Source organism: Cupressus sempervirens, chromosome 2 (genome assembly GCF_028749045.1).
Source record: "Cupressus sempervirens isolate cs-2001-9-10 chromosome 2, ASM2874904v1, whole genome shotgun sequence".
Lineage (NCBI taxonomy): Eukaryota > Viridiplantae > Streptophyta > Pinopsida > Cupressales > Cupressaceae > Cupressus > Cupressus sempervirens.
Genome location: NC_143119.1, coordinates 366,831,281 through 366,843,812, shown reverse-complemented (window position 1 = coordinate 366,843,812; position 12,532 = coordinate 366,831,281). Strand labels below are relative to the sequence as shown.

Here is a 12,532-nt window from a genome sequence, read left to right as displayed (position 1 = left end):
GAACGAATGATCTCTCTTGAAAAGCTGATCAATGACCAACTCGGAGGTTCCAGATGGTTGTTTTTCAACCTCCTGGGTAACTCAATCGAAGATAAATGTTTATGTTCACAAGGAGGCCTTTGCTGGCTCCAACCAATCTGCACACCTATTACTGAAATGTAACCACAAAGAGATATGCTTTTTTATTTTCTGTTTTATAATGCAATTTATCAATGCAACTATATGAATTCCTATTTTGACCAAATGTTTGAAAAGAAAATAACAAAGATAGAGTAACAAGAGATTTTAAGCAAATAATTTAAAGGGAAATTCCTAACGGACATAAGCCAAAGTAACAACACGTCTACGAATTAAATTATCAAAAGGATTTGGTAGGAACCAATGAAATTAAGAGCAACGCTTCCTCAACTCCACTAATGCAATCGTCGATGGGAACTTAAATAATAACTGAAATATGTTTCACGTTTCATCAAATCATGAGGCCATGGAAAGTGCGCTCACACGAGACAAAATGCTATGCAAGAGCAAAGATGATCCTTTCTCCAATTTGTTACAACAACGGAATTCGTTAACATAAGGAAAACACCGGAACTAAAAGATTGCTGAATCATAACAACACAATAAAACCATTGGCTAAATTATTATTCATGAACATACATTCACAAAAATAACGTACTCTGGCAAGAATAACTACACTCAAAATGAGAGCACCAATAATATATATTATTGCATCAAAATAGCGATTTGGAGTACATGTTACATCCATGTATTTAAAAGAAATCCTCTCCTCCTTTTGTGTTAGGAGTGAGAGCTCTTCTAGTGCAAACTCATGCTAAAAAACTAATAAAATAAAGCTAATTATATACAAACTGACTCTCTAAATGGTGTTAGGTCTCCACCCATGTTTATATCAATTAATGGGTGCATGAACCTTACACGACTTAAAACAATACAAGAAGGAGGAGATAAGAAGATAGAAGTCATGACATGATCTAGGAGTAACTGAAAGCTCTAAAAATGGAAGCTCGACCTTCTCTAGGGGTCTTTGGGAGTTGAACTGCCGTCAAAATGCGTTTCCGATTCATGAAATTCTCTAAAATAGCAACTGGCAGTTAACTGTCGGTGCACTACTTCTTCAAACCTGTTGGCGCACCTTGGAAAAACGCACCTTTGCACCTGCGCACCTTGGTGATAGGATCCAAAAATCCTAAAATTCAAGTGTTAAAACTTGATTCCCAACATTTGGGTTTTTTTCCCCTTTGTACCAAAAGGATGTGTGGATGTTTCGCTTTGAACTTTTGGATGACAGAGGTGATTTATTGAGGAGCTAGTAAGTCTAAAGCTTCATACATTACCCTCACTTCCTTGTGGAAATCATGAAGTGTGACTTCTTGGGCATTCTTTGGAACTTGAAAGTCATGGGTTTGAGTGTGATCTTAGTTGTTGCAGAAGATGAGGAAGTCATGGTAATGTTGGGGGCCTCGGGGCCTCTGGATGTTTTAGATATGTGCACATGCGCACCTTTAGAGACAACTCATTCACCAAATCTTCAAATTGCCCACTTGTGCACCTTTAGGGAAGTGTGCAAGGTGTTCAATTCACCAAAAAATCAAAGTTCTCAATTTTAAAAATAGTTTCTAGGTTTTGCTCAAATGGGGTTTTAGATCAATCTTGTGTATTTATTTTGATCTTTTTGATAATTTAGGCTCATTTGCGCACCTTGCACACCTATGCGTTTTGCTCTTCAAAACTTTGTAAAATTATGTACTTGCGCACCTTAGCATCTTTGGGCATCTTCAAGACTTTTAGAATTGTGCATCTCCGCACATTCGCAAATGCACACCTTTGCACCTTGGACCTTCAGGAGACAATTCTTTGACCTAATTATCAAATTGCGCACTTGGGCAAGGTGCTTAATTCACAAAAAAATCAAAGTTTTCAATTTTGAAAACAATTTTTGGATTTTTCTCAGACGAGGTCTAGGAGTACTCTAGTGTACTTATTTTGATCTTTTTGATGATTTAGGCTCAATAGCCCACCATTGTCGTAGACTTGAACTCTTTCTTTTTCTATCTGAAATCCCAAGGTGCTTATTTTGAAAATACACATGCAATACCATGGTAATTTTTTTGTGCTATGGATGATGAGGATGCCATGATGACCTACACAAAAAATAAACATCAAAATACTAGTGTTAGGGTTTAAAAATGACGCTAACTGAATAGACTCCTAAACCCAAACTACAAAATTTCCACCCTTAAAGCACCTTGAAAGATACCATATTCTTCCGAACGAGCTTCTGCGAGCTAGAAAAAAAGGGGATCCCCATTTTCGACATCAAAAACGGGGCAAGTGTTGTGGAACCACAATAGTTAGGTATAATTCTGTCATTGGAGAGACTTAGAGTATTCGTGCAAAGGTTTTGAATATGATTAAAATGAATGCTATCAATGCAAACATAGTTTTAGAAATATGATTATAGAGGCATGTGCATTCCCAAAATAGATTGTATGTGCAAATCCTAGTGGTATCAATGGGACAACTATTTCTCGTAGATAATAAAATGAATTGTGCTGTTTTATGAGTTTTAACGCTAAACAAAAAATGAGGGCAAGGTAAGACTTTTTGGCGATTCCTCCTATGAAAAACTCACCCAACTGAAGAACTTGGCAAAAAATTGGAACTTGGCCAATTGGCGACTAGTCCAATTATGGTTGCAAAATGCTGAGCATTATATGTTGGGACTTGGGAGATATTCACCTATAAAGAGTTCTTTAAGGAAGAGTTTGTCCACATAATGCAATGTGGTGATATGCAGGGACTTTTAGGTGTCGTAGTCTACCATACAGTTTTTTACATAGTGGTGCTATGGCAATGATTGTGGGTCATTTGGAGAAGAACTCAACCACATGAAAATTATTTTCTAAGATGGCACAAGGTATTGCATGCTGTTAGAGGTATGTTATGTGTGTATAGGTTAAGTGCATAACTGGTTATGTTTGCTTTAGAGTATAACATGAATTGATTGATGAGTATGTAACTATTATTTCCTAGTGCATGGTAGTGTTTGAGAAGTTCCGCACATTCGTGGCCCTTCTTGGATCAAGGGGCTTGTTAGCTCTTGGTAGTATTTGTGGATGGTTTAATTGTTGAAAGTGGTGGGGCTAGTGTGCACGAACAAGTTCTCTATCATAGCCCACGTTCGTTGACATTAACTCCTGCTTGCAAATAAGATATTGCAAAAATGCTACCGTCTCTGTCATTATTTCCCATTCACTGGTGTGCTACCAGTCTTCACCAAACAAATTGTAACTCATCCATAACATAACATAAAGCATAGTGAACATAAGTATAATATCTATACTCATTCTTCTGTACACATGTAAGCTCGCACACATAACACTATCACCAACTAACATCACTGAATTGATAATCAATCCCCGATATACAAAATTTGTGTCTGTCATGAGCATACAAGCACATGACATAAATGACAAAACTAGTCATTAATATGACATCTCAGATACTTGGAGAGTGCCAACAAAGGCCTCAATTCCTAACAATTAGTTTGGTCTGTTCTAGGTGAATGGGAACATTTGGTGGAGCTGTTTCATTAGATGTTATTATTGGCTATTTTGTCCAATTCATGCAGTTCAATCCATTGTTTAAATTGATGTAATAAGGGAGAAATGTTGGGATTAGGTTTACATTCATATTATTAGGCAAGTATAGTTTATAAATAAATTATCATGTTTGCTTTTATTAGCATTCAATAATGTTGCTAGTATTATATTGTTGGGTGTGATGCTTGTGGATGAGAATCTATTTTAAGCTAGTAATAGAGTAGGTGATGGGAAGAGGATTTATAAAGTGAAGGCAAACAATATAATAATTATTTTGGGAAAATACAATATTATTATTTTTATTTGGTGTTATTATCTATATGCAGTCATGACACATCTGAAATATTTACTTGCTCCACTATTTTTATAGTCAGTGTAGTTTTCAAATTTATTGATACAATGTATGCTTTGTACTCCTTTTATGTATTCCGAGGGGCATTTGTGTTACATAGTAGTTAGTAAGACATTGGTAGTTTGGAGGTATTTTACATCAGATATTTTAGTTGAGTTAAGAAGTATGGTACTTCATGTTTGTTTTTAAGCTGATGTTAAGTTTGTGGTTAACCTTACCTAGACTATTTTTAAGAAGAATTGTAGACTCAATCAAGCTATACTTGGAAGATATTCAAGAAAAACTTGATTCTACGAGAGAGAATAATAAAAACAGAAATCTTCTTTGAATCTTGTCTACATATTTTGGTAAAGGGGAAAACATGTAGAGGATGGAACAATTTTAACACGACTATTTTTTGGGTACTTATGCTTTTAATGCTAAGTTGCATGACATGTAGTCATTGAGAAGAGATGCCTTCATATGAGGATAGATAGGTAATGGAGTTCTGGGATTTGGTGAATGGAATTAATTTTTTGCAAGCAATAATATTACTTGCTTTGGGTGCCTATTATGATATGTTTGCGCAAAGAAAGATCCAATAGGGAGGTGGTAGAATGTTTGGGTGAAGTATTAAAGTTGCAATATGAGTACTTTCACAAGTGGGAATTTGTTAATCTTGTGAGAGCAGTTAGAGTAATTGTGGTTTTATTCATTCATTTAAGAGGAATTAAGTAGGGTCAACTAATGAGGAGATCTAAGCTCAAATTACAGCACATGGTGCTTTCCCTCTTCTATAGTTTTGGGTATAAGTAGTTCTCTTCATTAAAACAAGACTAAATTATACTTGACAGAGCAGTTGTACTTTTAGAGGATGAGGTAAATGGGTTGATCGTCTTTGACAATTGCACTCTAATGTGATTGCCTTTAGAGGAATGCAAACTTGAAGACTTGGATATTGATGACATAGCCAATGCGCATGCTTTTGTATGCCTACATATTGCAATTTGAAGGTGTCGCGTGTATTCTTGATACAATAATCTTCACACTATATTGGATTTTTCTGTAGGACCAGATTTGGGGTTTAGATCCTTTGAATTAATAAGGGTAAAATATTTCATTGGTGTCAGCTTACTTCTTTGCACTATCCCAAATTGGTCCTATACATCCACATCTCATTATATTATTACTATCTCATACACATTTAATAAAAATAACTATAGATAGCAGTGTAACACCTGTATTGGGGTATGTCGGTATGGCTGGACACTAGGCCTCATTTTTGGGACGGGGGGACAATGGGCCTCATTTCCGGGATGACAGGGGAACGACGGGGTAGGTTAGGGAGGGGTGTTGTATAGTATATATATAGAACTTGAAATGCTAGTTATGAAATGCTGTTTTGGTAGAACATACCAAATTAAAATACTTAAATATAACAAAATTGCTGGATGAACTAGAACAATTAAACGTTCAACATTAGTAGCATATTATATACCCAATAGTAACATTTAAAAATGAAAATTCAAATTCTCATCCCAGCGGCGGCATGGTTTCGGAATGACAGAGTTGAGGGTATTTGGGTGCTCAAGTACCCTATGCGGGGACGTCTCGGGGATGAATACTTTGAGGTTTGGGAGGGGGTGCGAGTCCATGTGTTTCACTAATAGATAGGCTTATTTGTTAACATTGCATAGATATTAAACAATGCAAATTGAACACTTTAATCCTCCATTTTAGCTAGAGGTATCTCCACTGTCTCATTGGTAATTTTTTTTTACAACACCCTAGAGTCCGCATGCTTCAACTAGCATATCTTTGCCAACTTTCAAGCCTACCATTGTTAATGATGTTTCTCTATATTATAAATGATTATAAAGGAATTGTGAAGCTATTGTTGATTTGTGGCTAGTTTCCACTTTGTGCTCAAAAACCTACACTTACAGGCATTTCTATGTCTCTTCGCCGCTGCTCCATGATTCACCACAGCTTCATGATTGGTTTCCTCTCAGCTTTAGTTTGTGAACTCTTTTGAAGCAATACCCACATTGGTTTGGTATTTGAAATCTATATTAAGAAACGTGTCTCTTTGTAACCATTGAATTTCTTGCAAAATCATGGGACAATGCTGCAAAATACATTCTTCAATATTTCATTGGTTTGTCACTCTCTTGCCCTTAGAATAAAATTTCCCTTTTTTGGGATAATAAATTCAGTTGTGCTCCATTTAAAACACACCTTGCTACTACCTCCTATTTGACACTGCTACTTGCCACATACTTTTAGCTTGTCCTTTCTTCTTGATAATATCTACTCTGCATTAATACTGGTTAATTCGTTGTAATATTTATCATTCCCATTCCTCAAGAAAAATGCAAAATACATTCTTCAATATTTCATTGGTTTGTCACTCTCTTGCCCGTAGAATAAAAGTTGCCTTTTTGAGATAATAAAATCAGTTGTGCTCCATTTAAAACACACCTCACTATCTACCGCCTATTTGACACTGCTACTTGCCGCATACTTTTAGCTCATCCTTTCTTCTTGATAACATTCACTCTGCATTAATACTGGTTAATTTGTTGTAATATTTCTCATTCCCATTCCTCAAGCAAATGCCATACATCCTATAAGTATAAACCACCATCTACTTCTTCCTTGTATGTGGCTCACAATGCCAAAAATATTCGTTGTAGTATTGGCCTCAGTATAAATACACGAGATTCATAAATCATCACATTCATCTAATAAATGCCAACGTGGCCCAAAAAACTAAACTAGTCTTTAATAGTGTTAACTAGGGATGCCTCCCCACTATAAAAACACTTTTCCCTATATCGGAAATGTTTTGGGGACTTGGGATAGGAATAAAAAAAGGCATCTTTGTTCTTTCTCATATTTGTAGAAGATTTTTCTCTTTACGAGTAGTGTCGGCTTAGCAAACATAGATTTACATTGATATGTGGTTACCATAAGATATATTTGAACAAGAACTCTATAGCAACCATCATAAGAAAAGGGGACTTATCTTGTGACTTGACTTGGAATAGTGAGAGAAAGGAAATGAATCATGGCAGTCGAAGACTAATAAAGATATGGTATGCAAAGAAACTAAGATGCCTTCAAATGTTGATAGGAAACTAACCATATGGTGGTTCTGCTCGGTGATTAGAAGAAACCCCTAACAATTAATAATCAATCTTTGGTATAGGGAATAATGAACTTATCAACAATTGTATAATGGACAAGATTATGCTACTGTGATAAGACACATGATTGAAAATCCTTATGTTAGACAGTGGATACAAAATAGTGGTGCATTACATTAACGAAGAACTAATCAGAAGACTACAGGGATAAAATACTATAGATTTGATTATTATTTCTGCATTATGAGACAACATTCACGTATACCACGAGAAACCTTTATATATTGGGGACATTATCGAGTATGGAGGAAGTGCGATTCAAGTTTCTGATCAAGAATTATTGAGCAACACAATCATGTTTCTAGCAAGGGATATTACATACAAAGTCATAAGATGAACACATTAGCGATGAAGAGGACAATCAAGGATGTTGATGTGCAAATATGTATTTATTATCTTTTGAGTATTACATTTATGTACTCACTATAGTCTCTCAATTATATTTCTATACGGACTATAAGAACTATTTGCTTTGATCTTTTCCTTTCATCAGAGGCAACATTGGATGAGGAGCTCAGAAGATTGATATTCAAAGGGACTTTGAAAATCCATGTGTGTGACTGCACGATTTTAATGGGCTTGCCTCCTATGTACATCATGAGGAAGTGACGACTTCCAAATGATTTTCACTTGTATTTGTAGAAGTTATTGAAAGTTGACAATCTTACATTAACTTAATCTTCTATTATGATGGCTAATTTCTGATGTCTAAGTAGACCATGATAGAGTATATCTTGCATGGTGGATTAGTTTCCTTTAAATAGACTATGAATATAATGTTTATATGGTAAGTATAATTGAGGATACTTATGCACCTACCTTATGGACATTTTGAGTATTTAGTGAATGTCATGCAACTTGATGTTTAGGAGGTCATCACATAGAGTACTTAGTGAATATCATGCGACTTCATGTCTAGGAGGCTATTACTTAGAGTACTTGATGAATATCATGGGACTTGATATTTAGAGGCTATTACTCTTGATACAATGAGATGATATCTAACTGGTGGGTATCTGCCGATCAAAGATATCCTTAATCATGTGAATTTGATATTACATTGAGGTAATTTCTAACCATGTGTTTATCCTCCCTAGCTAAGAGGGAGTGTTGATGTTTTGTAGCTTCAATTGGAAAAATGCTGAGTCAAAACTAGTGAAAACATGTATATATATATTTAATATATATGAGATGTATATATAAAAAGCAAATATTAGAGAAATCAATATAGTAATGATGAGATATTATGTATATAGTAATATGCATATGCATATGCATAGACTTATATAATATATTATATACATTATTACAGAGTAGTGCTGGGATGGGTGACCTCCTGGGAAGTCCTGATGCTTCATCTTTGTGAGCATCACCTAGATCCAATGAGTGCTAAGTTTCCATTTATTCTCATGAGAGATGGTTTCATATGTAAATCACTACTCATGAAACATGGGTCGATGAGTTTGACTCAAAAACTACACAGTTAAATCCTGATAGCAATATCACAACTGTAATGGAGTTAGCATAAATCACTTAAACATGATCTTTGCTATAAATATTCATAAGGAAAAGTATCACAACATTTTGTGTATTAATATTCCGGATTTTGATCACGAATAAATTTGTTTACTGTCATTAACTTATGCAATAGTGGGAGATGGTACCGTTTCTGATCATATCATTGATAATGCTAAAATATCATCAATTTGATCAGGTTTAAGTTTATCGAAGTCAATTTTGTTTGGAAAAAAGATTGAGAAATTTATATCTTTTCTCCTTGTGAGGTTCTTGTTGAGATCATGTTTGTTAAATATCTTTATTGTCAGAAAAAGATTGATTGTATCATTAACAGCCATTGCTGGGCATGACAGAGTTGTATAGAATCTGTGAGTGCTAAGCTGTGATAAACAGGGGCTGGCAGGTAATTTGTAGCTGCTAGAAATTAGGAAACTTTTTTATATGTTAACTCTGTGAATTATTGGTAACTGCACAGTTGCATCCTGATAGCAATATCATAATTTGACTTGCTGTGGAAAATATCTCCTACTTATCAATTGATGAGCTTAAGGGGCATTTTAATGAATGGTTCATAAGGCACAGCACTTGATGAAGGTTTTGTGAATGGGGTTGCAATCAGAATGGGTCTAAACCATGCACAAACTCCATAGGTAATCACGCTTCAGCTGGAGTAAATGCTCGAATGAAGAAATATTCATACCTTTATTAGTTAAGTTGCTGGTTCGGGTTCGGTTCCAAGTTTGAGAACCGATTTGCAAGTTCGACAAACTTTTGGAAAGGGATTTAGGTTCGTTCGTACAAAAACATGTAAATTTAAAAAAAATAAATAAATATATATATATACACATTTTTATGACCTAAGAACCTAAATAGACCCTAGAAGTCATTGTTTTTATAAAGTTTTAAAAATATCCATGCTTTATTTTGCCATCTAGTTCCCTTTGCCTCTCCTTCTTCTTTGTCTTCACTGATCCCTATCCTGCTGCATCCGGTACCATAAATCATACAGTTATTGGAAATGATATATGTAAAATTATATCTTTACAGCAATAGCATTTACACAACTGAGTGACAAGAAAATCCAAACAGTCCTGTGAATCGGACTAATAGCATCATCAAAAGAATGAGATATCGTGTAAATTAAATACAACAACAGAAAAAACAATTCTTAAGATTCAAAGCAGCATTAGGAATAGTTACATATAAATTTTTCTACCACAGCGATCCTTGTTCCATAAGCTATTATAAAAATCAATTTTACACTTGCTGCATTACATATAATATTGAAGCAAGCTGTGTACTATAAAGTATAAAACAGATAGCAGAATGTGAAGAAACCTAAGGGTGTTAAGCAATAACTGAGAGTCTTGATATACAAACCTCATAAGTAAACCTTCATCACAATAATAATGGAATCTCATAAAAATGATTCAGCTTAGCTGCGGTCGAAAATTTCAAGGTGGTTCACCCGGGTTCGAACCTAGTTCGAACCAGGAATGCAAAAATCACATCCTAGTCGAGCCAAGTTTGAACAGGACCCAAACTTCGAACTGGTTCGAACTTTCCTGGGTCTGGAGGGTGGGGGGAGGCACCCGTGCAACTTAGATTATTAGATTATTAGTTACTGATTTGTGTGGATTGCTCATTTAACTTTGCATCTATATTCTTGTGCCTGGTTGCTTGTCAATTGTACAGTGTTGAATATTGAAAGATACACTGTTTGTGCTGTTTCTGCTCTTTGTGACCTCTGGAATCTGAGCATAATGGTTGAATTACAAACGAATTGCTGCTAGATGGAATCACTTAGTGCTGACCATGAAGGTTGTATTTAATATAATGGCAAGCGAACAGGTCTGTAAAAGAAAATTGGGTTCCACCATAAAGTAAATCAAATCAGAAGGGTAAGAATATTGTTATTACTAACTATTGACTGTATATCTTTATATAATTATTTAATGGATATAGTGTTAACTGATATGAGAACTGATCATGCTTAAAGCAAGTTTACGATGATGGTTTTGTGTATGTCGAAATTTAGATGATTATTATGTTGCCGCTTTGATCTATATTGCATTCTTTCAAGAAGGATTGCATAATATAATTTGATCATGATACTTGGTATCATTGAATTATTTTTGTAACAAGACTGCCGTGGAGCCATATTGGAGATTTGCATGATTAATGGATGGTGACATATTTTGATTGCTATCGCCCGTGCTATGATATGATATGATTGATTTTTTTAGATTGACTATGTTAGTGATTAGAGATTTCCACAATCCACAATATCAAGAGATATTGCTGCTTTTGGATTAAATTGTGTTGAAGATTTTGGATCAATGTTTTGTATCACACTCGCATGATCCACCATCAGGACGAAGAGAGTTAAATGAATCTAAATAAATGTGATAGTTATGAACCCAGATTATTTAAAATAGCTGACTACTCCTATCTCTTTTAGATGGTCTCAGTCTTCATATTCACATCTATTTGAATTCCTTTAGCTCTTTTTGTCCCGATGATGGATCATGGAGTGTGAATCGAAAGGTTGATTCAAAAATCTTTAGTGCAGTTTAATACAAAAAACTTTAAACCAAAAACAACACTATCTATTGGCTATGTTGTTAAGCAGAACATCTATATGTGGATTTCGTTTCAAACAGTACTATGGTTTAAGATAGGTTGTTTAAGATCAGTGATATTTTTAGTGTAAAATCAAGTATAAAGATGGTTAATATAAAGGACCATTTCATGTAGAGGTTTTCTAGTATAGTCCATAACATATTGAATTGATTCATTACAGTGGAATCATATATATATATATATATATTTGTGCTTTGTTTCATTTAGATGTTATTTAGTTTCTCTAGAGAAATCATTTGTCAAGATTGGGAATCCTTGAGGGCTATAGCTTTTTTGATTTTGTGACAAAATGATGGTATCTATTATTTGTATAGATCATCCTAATTTTTCAAAGTGCAAGTTTGCATCCGAAAAGTTGAATGAACAATCGTTCAGATTATTTCACGAGTTTATATCTGTTTATGTATTTGTGATAAGATACAAACCAACTAACGTGGGTTCAATGTGTTACTACTGCATTGGTGATTTTGACCCCAAAATGTAAAAGAGAGTGCTATGGGTTAATCATTAATGAATCCTTCTATGTCATATTGTAAGAACTAACTTGTCTAATTTGTAACCCTTAGGACAATAATTTAAAAATAAATGTTCTTGTTCCTTCTAAATATCAGAATGTTGTATCAAGATCAATATGGGAGCTGACTTCTGGGCATCACAACTTCTGGGCATCACAACTAGAGTTGAGAAAGAGACTCTACAAGGGCATAGGTAGAGAATAATTTTTCTGTTAGGGTAGCTTGTATTTCTCATCCCAAGGAGATCATTGCAATTGCTTAACACATGAGTTAGGGAGCATTTGCTGCGGAATGAAGTGTAGAAGTATTTGGTGAAATCATAGGATTACCCATCTTTCACTAGTAGCATGTGGTACCAGCCAAAAGCAACCTAATTTTATGGCTTTAAACAAGGAGTATGAGAAGCTGATTTCATACGAAATTAAATAATTCCACAATCAATTGATCCAATGATCAATGGCAAGAATCTGTAGTATAATATGCATATCACGTATCAAGTTAACAATATAAAATATACTGTACATTGCAATGAAGTAACATTGATACCATAGTTCCAAGAATCATGGTGATTCATGCGATTCACGCGATTCGGCGATTCGATTCAAGCCAAACGATTTTTTGTGAATCGGCGAATCGAATCAGCGATAAAGGGTTTATGAAATAAGTTACTCACTAAATTTCAAGGGTTTTTTA

The 12,532-nt window shown here is 34.7% G+C and overlaps 1 protein-coding gene across 1 annotated transcript in view; it reads left to right on the top strand.

The window, feature by feature from the left end:
- Positions 1-12,532, top strand: part of LOC149572650 (uncharacterized) — a 68,423-nt gene that overhangs the window by 53,556 nt on the left and 2,335 nt on the right. The gene's annotated exons all lie outside the window — the stretch shown is intronic.